We start from the raw sequence: 10218 nt of genomic DNA, 5'->3' as shown, positions 1-10218 counted from the left end.
TTTGTGCCTCCCCACTATGATTTATAAAGAAGGCTTAAAAGGGGGGAGGTTTCAAGGGATGTGTGGTTTATCTTACGAATATCAGAAGTAAAGTGTTATCTTCACTGATGTGCTGGAGGACTCTTTGGAGGAGCTGAGAACTGGAGTGGGAGCTTTCTCAGCCCTTAGCTGAAAAGGCAGAGTGCTGATCCTTTCACCAAGAGCATATTTCTCCCAAGAGTTTCTAAAATGTTTGAGTTAAACAGGTATTTTTTAAAATACAGATTTTTAATCTGGCTGGCTAGAAACCTTTTCCCTGCTCAGATCTGTAAATCTTTCTACAGCTTGCCCTTAGGGAAGTGAAGTGGTAATAAAATTTGGGGGGAGGGATAGCTCAGTGGTTTAAGCATTGGCCTGCTAAACCCAGGGTTGTGAGTTCAATCCTTGAGGGGGCCATTTAGGGATCTGGGCCAAAAATTGGGGATTGGTCCTGCTTTGAGCAGGGGGTTGGACTAGATGACCTCCTGAGGTCCCGTCTAACCCTGATATTCTATGATGTTACAAATCCATCTGTTCTAAAGTCCTCCAATGCTTCTTCCACAAAAAAACAAGTCATGACTGCTCTAACAAAACAAGCAGGAAGAAAAATAAAAACACTTTTTTTCGCGGGGGGGGGGGAACCTTTGAGGTCTTGGCTTGATGGTTCCACTTTTGATCCAATTCTGCTCTTTACCCCATGAATTAAATAGTGTGGCCCTGCTCTGACATGATGCTGAGCACTCTCAACCCCCACTGCCTGCAGCTCTTTGCAGGAGGTTCTCTGTCCCTATAGCCTCACGGTACAAATGGTAAGAGGTTCCGCAACTTGCTCCAGGTCACAGGAAGAGAACCCGGGTCTCCCCTCTGCCAGGGCTGTGCTTTGGCCTGCTTCCCTCTGTGCCAGTCTTTGAATTTCAGCAGCTTTATCATCTAGATAAAGGGGGGGCGGGAGAGGGAGGGTTGTCACAGCCTGAAATATTTTCAAAGGAGGGCCCAGCACAAAAAAGTTTGAGAGCCCCCAATCTAGAGCACTTAAAAAGCAGCCTCAATGAGTTGCATGGACACCAAGAAAGGAGGAAATCAGGGACTGAACTGGGGCTCAGAGAGTCTTGCAAAGCCTGCTGAGGAAGGGTCAGTTTAGGCAGATGGGAATAATTTCCCCTTGTGGTTGACACGGAAGGGTTAAAAGGGAAAGAAAGATGATTTAACCATGCAAAAATACCAAGCAATCTTAAGACACAGCTGCTTCTTCAGAAGCAAACGAGGGAGAAGGAGGAGCAGAGAGAGGGAGAAGGAAAGGAGGTGGAAGTGGAGGAGGACAGCGAGCGAGGAAGGGGAGGGGGAGGAGAAGGAGAGCTCTAATGGCTTTTCAATTAATTGTGCTATTACCACCTTCATAAAAGCCACTCCACTTGATTCCCTCGCACGCTGTACTTCAGCTCCCCACTCCCGCGTCCCCAATTGGATTCAAATCAGAGCGGCATAAATTACAGCCCTGCCAAGCTGCGAGCTCCTGCTCTCCTCCCAGGGAGGGGAGTGTTTCTCATGCAGGGAGTCTAGAACGCAAGTGCCTGGGGAGGCAGAAGAGGCACCCAGAGGTGGGAGAAAGGGTGGGCAAGGGCAGCTCAGCACCAGGCACATCCCACCGTGTGTGTCCTTGGCAGGCTTTTAGCTCCGAGCTGACTAACAAGTGAGGTTTGTTTAAATGGCAGTGCAGATAATGCAGAGAGCGGTTTGTCTGCCCACACTGCTGCCTGGCTCCTGCTCTCTGGCCCTAGGATGTCTCAAGGAGGGAGGAATCCATGCAGGCCGGGAAGGGAGTGCCAGATGTCCAACACAACAAAAGCCATGTTGCTGGCCCGCCAGAGGGGACCCCAGGGCTTTATTTGCCTTGTATCCTGGGTCACTGTGGTGCAAAGCTGCTCCCTCTCCCAAATTCCTGATCACTTGTACGAGCTCCATCCTAGGCAGATGCAGAGCTCTGTTCAATAGACTGAAAAGCCAGAAGGGACCATGACAACAGCTAACCTGATCTCCTGCACACAAGGCCAGAGAATGCCACGCAATGGTTTCTGCCCAAGCTCATTCCCCTCCTCCGCTTTATCTCCGCTCCTGAATAATCCAGGCTGAGAGCCCTTCCAGAGCTACGCTGGGCGCCCACTCAGCCTCCACTCCCGAACTCTAACGGAGAGTGCTGGTGTAGAACAAAATGTGCTGATGAGGGCGTGACAGCAGCCCCTTCTTTGCGTATGCCCCTGGGGGACCAAGGGTTTGAGAGAAGCAATTTTCTTCACCTTGGAGCAGTTTGTTGTAGCGTGTACTTTACTGCTTATAGACTTCTCCAAGGAACTGGAGCCCCCCACAGAGACATTGTCTGCTTGCCATCAGCAGTCACTCTAAACTAAAGGGCTTTATCAGTGCCTGCCGCAAGACACTGACGTTTGAGCACCTGCCATGGTGATACGATAGGAAGATCCTGCAATGCAGGAGCCAGTCTCTTGTGGAATTCGATCCTCATGCATGAGGACACCCGTGGACATGCTTGAACAAACATGCCAGCATCAACGTGTACAGTCCCTCACACCGAGCTGTAAGTGGGAAGAGTTGCCATATACATCCCCTGCAGCAGTCGTATTTCCAGAGCACAGCTGGGTTGACACCCAAGTAATGTTAAAGGACACAAACCCCACTCTGGGGGCAGCCCCTTTGAAAAGGGAGATGGCTGGAGCGTTGGAGCCTGGAGGTTCCAGAGCAGCTGGCTTGGCACCGAAACAGCAAAGCAGGTTACAGACAGCCTAGCTGGCCTCTGGAGTGACTCGATGAGTACTCAGGCGCTGGAGTACTGCCCTGCTATGTTAAGACTGAGGAGAAGCATTCCCCCAGCCTGCACTGAAAGTGTGGCTAACGGAGAAAGAATGGTGCCCTAGAGAGCGGGATTTGATGAACCACACAAAAGGCTCTGTGGTGGACAGAGGGAAACGGGAGCAAGATCAGAAACAGTTTCCAGCAATGAATGTCCGAGAGCAGTGTTTCTCCTGTTATTGCACTGGCCCCTAGCAATCAAGAGAGTAACCCACACAGCCTCCCCTGCCCCCCCCCCCCCAGCTGCTTGCTGTCTTTGCAGCTGGCCCAGAAGCCCCGCACAGAGATTTGGGCTCACTCCTGGAAGCTGGGCTGACCCTCAGAACTGGAGTTGGCCTGCCAGAAAGGCCAGCTTCTAGCTGTCAAATTGAAGCCTCTTCATGCCCGTCTCGGAGAGCTGCCAGGCTGGACATTAGAGCCCCGGTGACCGTTTTCAGACAGAGTCAGAGATGAGCCCGGTGTCCCAGCCAGCCAACGTTCCCTCTTTCCATAAGACAGGGTTTAATGGCCAAGGCTGCATGTGAGTTACTGCTGAGCACATAATGGCTTCTGTGTTTGCCTACATAGTCCCTGGACCATCTGGATCTCCCTTGCTGCTGTGTGATGTGTCAGAGCACTGTGCTAGCAGGACGCTGCTGTCAGGGAGGAAGAGCACAACTCATCCCACAGCAAGCAGGTAACGGCAAGGGGAGAGCGAAGCATCTACCACAGCTGAGCTTTAGCGATCACTGACCTCAGGAAGGCCGTGAGTCACTGGACAACACCTGGCTCCAAGCAGGGGCTGGATAAAGCTAGGAGCCAAAGCGACACGTTTGTACATGGCTCTACCAGCTAAAATAGGGGTAATCGATCAGCCAGCTGTCTCAGGGAGGGCAGAGTCTTACCTGATACCCCCACCCCCCCATACAGGATTACACAGCTGAGCCTATGCCAAATACTCACAGGTTTCTTCTGCTTTCCTGCGAGGGGTCGGCAATGAAGCTGGTGGGAAAAGGAGGTGCTGCCCTCCCCCATGAAAAATATTGACCACCCCACCCCCTCCCCCAAAAAGAATGCTCATTGTTAACATTTCTCCCCGGAATGGTTTTGGTTTTCAGCAACTGAAAAAATTTTGGATTTTCAATGAAAGTAAAAAAAAAAAAAAAAAAAAAAACCCACCCGAATGTTTCCTGCAGGAATTTCTTCAACAAAACTCAGCCATTTTCTGTCAAAGAGACTTTAATGGAAAGTGTCCAGCTCGCTCTGTTCCGCAGTAATCTACGGCTGCGGTCAGGACAGACTTGCTGGCATGATAAACCCAGCACTTCCACTCAGATTCCTCACAGCAGCGTCCCTTAATCCTCACTAGCCCTTCTCTACACAAGACAGCTGACCAGCTGGGGACTGACCCAATGGGGGTAATCCTGGTGTAAGAGCCAGAGCTAGCAGTACAGCGGGCCAAAACGAAGTGAGGGGCAGTTTCCCCCAGCTCCGCACCATACCACACTGCTGCAGCTCCACTGCCCATCAGGTCCCCGGTTTTCAAAGGGCCTTCTCAGAGCCTAGTAGAATGAATGGCAGGAGAAGTCGAGCTCCCAGCATGTCCCGGGACACTGGGAAGAGTCCCCAGGCACTGGCAGTCTTTCCAAGACCTCTTCTCAAAATGGAGGCCGGATGAGAGTTCAGCTCACGCTCCTTGCTCACCGTGAAATGTTTCTGCTGGAGCTTTAGAAGAGCAGTTGCAAGGCAAATCCAGTCACTTCTCCTGTTTTGCTGCTGTGCTGTCATCTGGCCCCCTGATGGAGACTTTCAGCCTGTAGTTCTCTTTAGCACCATGGTTGTACCTCCCAAAATCCATTTTGCCTTTTCCCGGCTGCTCTCTTGCAGGCCTGTCTAGTTTTCTGCATCCGGGCTATAGTGTCTCATGCACAGATGGCGCAGCTCCTTTGTTCAGTTGAGTCCACACAAAACAGCTCTGTAAATATCACCAGTGCTACAGTATCATGGCTCCTCAGCCAGTATCCGTGCCCCCTTTGCTGGTATTTCTGCCCCTTGGAATTTGGGAGAGAGGCAGACACCAGCTCCCCCTGAGTTTTATCTCATCTCAGTTTGTCTCAAGGAATGATCCCAAAGTGGGTGTGATGCTTGGGAGGACGAGGTAGTGGGTGTCGCTGGGGAGCAGAGCCGGATATGGAGTGGTGACATGGGAGCATGTGACAATCATGGCCTGGATAATATAGTTTGTATATGGCCCATCTTCCCTAAACTCAACCAATGCTGTCTGGTCTCACTCCTTGAATCCAGAGCTTCCTATTCTGGTGGCAGAAGCATTAGAGATACGTGTGAAAGCAGCAGCAGCAGGAAGATTCATTGAAGGGTCTCAGCACTTAGGACAAGCCTCATCTCCCCTCTGCCTGGAAGGCACCAGCAAGGTCAGAGGGGGATTTCTGTCCAGCCCAGTGTCCTCCCAGCCTGATGGTCACAGTTACTGATGCAGATGATAGGGACACGCTGCCATCTAGTGGCTAGCATTAGAGGGAGGTGAGACTGCAGAGCGCATTGGTGTTTCTTACCTAGTTAAACCCAGCGAGCTTTGCAGTGTATATAATTAGCACACAGTAACTACAAGGCCAGGGCAGATGGCCTGAGTGATAAGAACCTGGAGATACGTGGCCCAAGGCCTTAGGAGCAGTAGGGTCAAGGCAGATGGTGAGAGACCAGGGCAAGGGAAGTTGACTGTAGTAATGCCAGGTCTGGATCACAAAAACACCACACCACCAGGGTGGGACAGCAAGCAGAGGTAGCAGCATCATGATCCTCAAGAACAGGTTCCAAACCTAACAGCTTCAGCTTCCAGAGGGACACAGTGAGCCTAGGAATAGCATCATTGACTTGGCCAGAAGAAAACACGATTCCTCCAGGGCAGGTCCATCACACTCCCACAGAGGTCAGCAACAGATACAGACCCCATAGAATAAGAGCTATGTATAAGATGCATAGCTTAAATGCAAGTTATAGATTCCATGGGTTGCCAACCCATGGAAAATAATTATAGGGGAAGTTTCCACAATAAGCTGGGTCCTATGAGATGCTCAGTCCCTGTCCCACAGAAGCCTGCGTGTCCGTTATGATTTGTAGATTATTTTCATCGGATGATCAGAATGATCATGATCATAAAACTGACCTCACAATGTTCTTAAAGGTCTCTCCCTCCAGACGCCAACTCCACTCACACACCGCCTTCTCTACCTCACCTAGCACACAGTGACTCTGCAGTCAGTCATGAGGACCCTTTTTCACAAAACAACCCTGAAGAGATGTACAAGGAGTTCCTCAAACTCCACTGTCCACGTTGCATGGGGGCATATAAAAACCCAGGGTCACAATCCAGGCCTGGTTCAGGGACGTCTCTCAAAGGCAGGATGCTTATCGTAACATGTGGAAGCCCCTGCCAGGGCCAATGGCCCTCCACCACACAAGCACCTCTCTGCTCAATAGGCTCTGGATCTCCTCTACTTTGGAGCGATCTTCCTGAGAGAAACCTACAAGTTCCTTGGTGTGTATTAGGGGCACCACCCTCAAGCACACCCCCTTGTGAGTGCATTGCCCTTAGCTCCTCTGAATTCTGTCAATTGTTTACTCAGACCCAGAGCCATCCCTTGTTTACTCCGGGCCCCGCGCTTTGGGGGGCCCCACGCTTCAGTGTGCATTGGTTGTGCGGGGGGCGCTAGGCCAGCTCAGGGGGGTGTGGGGTTAGGGGTGCCGGGGGGCCAGGCCAGCCCAGGGAGTTAGAGGGGGGCCTGGCACCGGGGGTTGGGCCTGCACTCACCGGCAGGGAGCGTACGTTGTATTTCTTTTTCTTGTTTGCCCGCCGCCACACCAGCCGCCAGCATCCTATCGCCACCAGAACACGCCAGCGCCAGGCTGACCCCATCCGTTGCCCTTCTGCCCCAGACCACTCCCTTTTCCGGGACCCGCCAGCCCATGCGGCCCCCTCGCCCTTAGCACAGGGCTGCCACCCTGTGACTCTCTATCATCCCTCGCCCCCCAGCACTGGTGTCCCCTCCCCACACCAGATTTCACCTGTATAAAAAACGGTTACGGGGGGGCCCCTACAGGCTGATTCCTCCCAGGCCCCACACCCCCCTAGGGACAGCCCTGCTCAGACCCAAATACTTCAAACCGACACTCCCTTTTGTGTGGGTGTGGAGGGGGGGGTCTGATTTGTTAGCTCTTTTACAGAGGGCACTCGTCTCTTCTTTAGCCCCTCGAGTCCAAGCCCATCCAAGGCCTGTGTGAGGGTTCAGATGGGCTTCCTCTCCCTCGCCCAGGAGTCCCCAGCCCTCCTTTTCCCACTCAGCCATTTCATCCCTGGGGAGAGTCACAGGCAAACAGCCACCTCCTGGTGGCTTCTCTAGGTGCCCTCTCTCTAGAAGCACTGTCCTCCAACTGTGCTCTGGTAGCCTTTATCAGGCCCAGGGCTCGTTAGTCAATTAGCTGCTAACCAGCCACCTGGGGAGTTAATTACTTACTGGTGAGCCAAGATGGGCCCTGATGCCTTTAAATGGGCCAGCCACCTGGGACAAGGTGCTCCTTTCTCATGTGAGGTATGTCCTTGTCATGCTCCCTTCCACTTCCTCCTGCTGATGGCCCTGTTCTTCTTCTCCTTCTCCCCCTGGGATGCCCCCACTTCAGGTAGCTATGCCCTGCTCATCCTAGCCAGGCCGGAGCCATGCACGCAGTGGTGCATGGAAGTAAGTGAGTGTCAGCATCCATGGCCACCGCCCCACTGCCCCTGGATGTAGGTGCTGCTGAAGCCCCTGCTGTCAGAGCCGGGGGGTGCCTACCGCTCAGCGGGCTCTCCTGGCTGGACTAGCCTGAGCACATTCGGTACAGGCTGCAGTGCAGAGTGAGATCGCAGGAGCCTCACCTGAAACCCCACAGCCCCCAGATGCCTCTGGGGCAAACACACCCTGGGCCATCCCACACGTCTCGAGGGCTGAGGCCTTCCCCCCGCCCCCAGGCAAGAGGCCAGGCTCCAGGAGCTCCCCTCAGGACCAGAGCGCCACCACCTCCGGCTTCCCTGCATGCCTCCTGCCTCTAGCGCTACCCCCGGAAGTGATCTGACCAGCTGAGGAGGAAGAAGGCCTCATCTCTCCATCAAATCATCAGTCTCTGGCCAGTCCCAAAGCTGCAGGAGCTGCGGCCGTGCGGGCCTTAGCTCACTACATGCCTGGTCCTCCTCCCAGGGTGTCTGCTGGTTCCTTGCTTCCCTCCCGCTATGGTGGGGCACCTTGGCAGAGATGTCTTTCTTTGCTTGCCTCTCCTCTGGGGGAAGATCTCTCCTTCCTCCCACCCCACCCTGGTACCCCTCTGGGGGTGCGGGACGGGGAGAGAATGTGCTCCCATTGCTGAGGTCTGGTAGGGGTTAGGGGATACAGTTGCCTCTTCCCCTTCCCTGCACACCCTGCCTTTACCCAGTGCCTCTGACTGCTCAGCTGCAGTGAGACCAGCAGCCTCTAGCCTTCACAGCTGAAAACTGCACCCAAAGCTATTTGCCGCTCAGACCTAGCCGCTTGGGGCAGCAAGGCAGGAAAACTCACGACTTTCCTGCCCCACGTGGGGCAGTTGGCAAGTATGAGAGGGAGGCCAGCTCTCCTGCTACTGAAATGCGGCTGCCTCTGGGGTGGGAGACAGCAGCCGTTTGTAGTGCACCCAGCAACAATTTAGGGAAGAAGGTGAAAGAAAATCTTATAACCAAGTCAAATGGCAAAACAGAGAGAATGTGTCTGCATGAAGAGTTGTGGCCTATTCCAGTATATGTCACATCTCTCTATTTATCCATGCCAATTCCTCACAGAGCAGAAAATCCTCATGTATCCATTCATTCTAGGTGGATTGGGCCAGGATCCCTTTGGCTAGACAATACCAGAGTACTGCCTTCTGCCTCAGTTAAGCAGAGGTCACATAGAGGGGAATTCCTCCCCACCTAGACCTATTCCAACCTTCTCCAGCGAACTGTCCTCACACACCCCTGTCCTACACAGTCATTCAGTACAATCTGGTGCAAGTTAAACTGGTTTGTCTGGTGTTTTGCTGACAGGACAAGGCCACCAGCTGCTATTTGCCTGTAAGCCCGGGCCAAGGATGCATCCCTCTATAAATGCCTCCTAGGCCTCTGGACAAAAAGTCAAATGTGAAACCACCGCATGTCGGTGACATGCTGAAAGGTATATTTTATACCAGGAGCCACTAGGGGGCACTGCAACCCTCACTAAACAAAACAGGTGGAAAAGAGCATTGATAAATATGTGTGTGTGATGAAACTCAAAGCCCGTGCTCTGACAGTGCCTGGGATGCTGCCTTGTAGATGCTTATAACTCTCATGATATTTCATCTGTATGGGAAGGCACAATGGGCCCCATTCCCGCTTGCCCTGCCCCTCGTGCAGTCCCGTACACTGGTGCACAGAAGGCGTGAAACGCTTCCACTCTGAATTGCTAGCATTTCGCACTCACTTGGCCCTTGCTTTGCGCTGGCATAAATCTCTGCATGATTCCAGGAGAAACTGGATCCACTGTATGCTAAATATATAAATACAGCTCCCAAGCACACTTGTGTTCCTGTGTGCTTCTAGCAGCTAGTCGTAAGCAAGGAGGGAAGTCAGGAGTGTGGAGGCCTTTCTTATGGTAGCAGGCAGCAAGGAGGGGTGAGTCTGAGCAGCTGTCGGGGAAAATCTAGAGTGTGAAACTGCAGCAGGTTCTGGCTGTGCCACTGGCTCGCTCAGTGACCGTGGGCAAGTCATTTTGCCTCACTGTGCCTCAGTTTCCCCATCTGTAAAATGGGGATAAGGACGCTTACCTCCCTCACCGGGGATTGTGAGACATAATGCGTTAATATGTAAAGTGCTTTGAAATTCCAGTATGGAGAGCTCTGTGTAAGCACTAAACATAAAGAAATATTATTGGATATTATTATTATTACCCAGACAAAGGAAGGGCTACTGGCTGCCACCCTAGACACTTCTCAGTCCCTCTGCCCTCCCCTCAGAAGACAAGTTGCACTGCATTGACCAGCCACACCTGGGAAAGGTGGGAGGGGAAGTCAGGCAAACAGTCTAGCACTCCCCTTTTGATACTTGACACCTAGCCTGTATCTGGAATTCCAGCCACTATCCCAGTGTCCACATCCTGCGCTGGGCTTCCGGGGGCTGGGAGCTGAGGTTATGATTGGGGGGGGTGAGGGCAGGAGGTTAAGTGCTGGAGGCTGAGGGGTGAGGCCTTACACCTGTGTGATAAATCGAGCAATGGAGACGTGTTCAGAAGCATTATAGACCATGGAGCCTAGTAGAGTGAGGGC

The sequence above is a fragment of the Chelonia mydas genome, chromosome 8 (genome assembly GCF_015237465.2).
Source record: "Chelonia mydas isolate rCheMyd1 chromosome 8, rCheMyd1.pri.v2, whole genome shotgun sequence".
Lineage (NCBI taxonomy): Eukaryota > Metazoa > Chordata > Testudines > Cheloniidae > Chelonia > Chelonia mydas.
Note: the sequence above shows the minus strand (reverse complement) of the source record.